A 1,435-nucleotide genomic window follows, 5' to 3' on the forward strand; every position below is an offset into this window, starting at 1 on the left:
AGGGAGTGAGGGAGGAAGGAAGGAAGGAGGGAAGGAAGGAAAAAAGACAGAAAGAAAGAAGATACAGTAAAATAAAATAAAGTATAATAAAGTTATTGAATTAAGAAATAATTTTTTAGGAAAAAAAGGGACGCATAGAACCTTAGGACAAATGTTGGAAGCAAAGCTATACAGACAAAATCTTACACAGAAACATACACATACACCCTCACAAATAGAGGTAAAGGGGAAAAATCATAAATCTTGCTCTCAGAGACCACCTCCTCAATTTGGGATGATTCGTTGTCTAAAGGAGGGAAGGAAGGAAGGAAGGAAGGAAAGAAAGAAAGAAAGAAAGAAAGAAAGAAAGAAAGAAAGAAAGAAAGAAAGAAAGAAAGAAAGAAAGAAAGAAAGAAAGAAAGAAGGTAAAGTATAATAAAGTTATTAAAATTAAAATTATTAAGAAAAAAATTAAAAATAAACCATGGACGGATAGAACCTTAGGACAAATGGTGGAAGCAAAGCTATACAGACAAGCTCTCACAGAGAAGCATACACATACACATTCACAAAAAGAGGAAAAGGGGAAATAATCATAGATCTTGCTCTCAAAGCCCACCTCTTCAATTTGGGATGATTCATTGTCTATTCATGTATTCCACAGATGCAGGGCACATCAAGTTGATTGTGGAGCTTTAATCCGCTGTTTCTGAGGCTGCTGGGTGAGATTTCCCTTTCTCTTCTTTGTTCTCACAGCTCACAGGGGCTCAGCTTTGGATTTGGCCCTGCCTCTGCGTCGCTGGAGGGCGTCTGTTTTTTGCTCAGACAGGACGGGGTTAAAGGAGTCGTTGATTAGGGGCCTCTGGCGCACTCAGGCCGGGGGGGAGGGAGGGGCACTGCGTGCGGGGCAGGCCTGCGGTGGCAGAGGTCAGTGTGACATTGCACCAGCCTGAGGCACGCCGTACGTTCTCCTGGGGAAGTTGTCCCTGGATCCCGTGAACCTGGCAGTGGCGGGCTGCAGAGGCTCCCTGGAAGAGTGGTGTGGATAGTGACCTGTGCTTGCACACAGGCCCCTAGGTGGCGGCAGCAGCAGCCTTAGCGTCTCCCGCCCGTCCCTGTGGTCCGTAATTTTAGCCGCGGCTCGTGCCCGTCTCTGGGGTCCACGCTTTTAGCCGCAGCTAGCGCCCGTCTCTGGGGTCCGCGCTTTTAGCCGCGGTTCGCGCCCGTCTCTGGGGTTCGTGCTTTTAGCCGCGCTCGCGCCTGTCTCTGGAGTTCCTTTAAGCAGCGCTCTTAAACCCCTGTCCTCGTGCACCAGGAAACAAAGAGGGAAGGAAAAGTCTCTTGCCTCTTCGGCAGGTCCAGACTTTTCCCCAGACTCCCTCCCGGGTAGCCGTGGTGCACTAACCCCTTCAGGCTATGTTCAAGCCGCCAACTCCAGTCCTCTCCCTGCGGTCCG

The sequence above is a fragment of the Grampus griseus genome (genome assembly GCF_964374135.1).
Source record: "Grampus griseus genome assembly, chromosome: X".
Taxonomy (NCBI): Eukaryota; Metazoa; Chordata; class Mammalia; order Artiodactyla; family Delphinidae; genus Grampus; species Grampus griseus.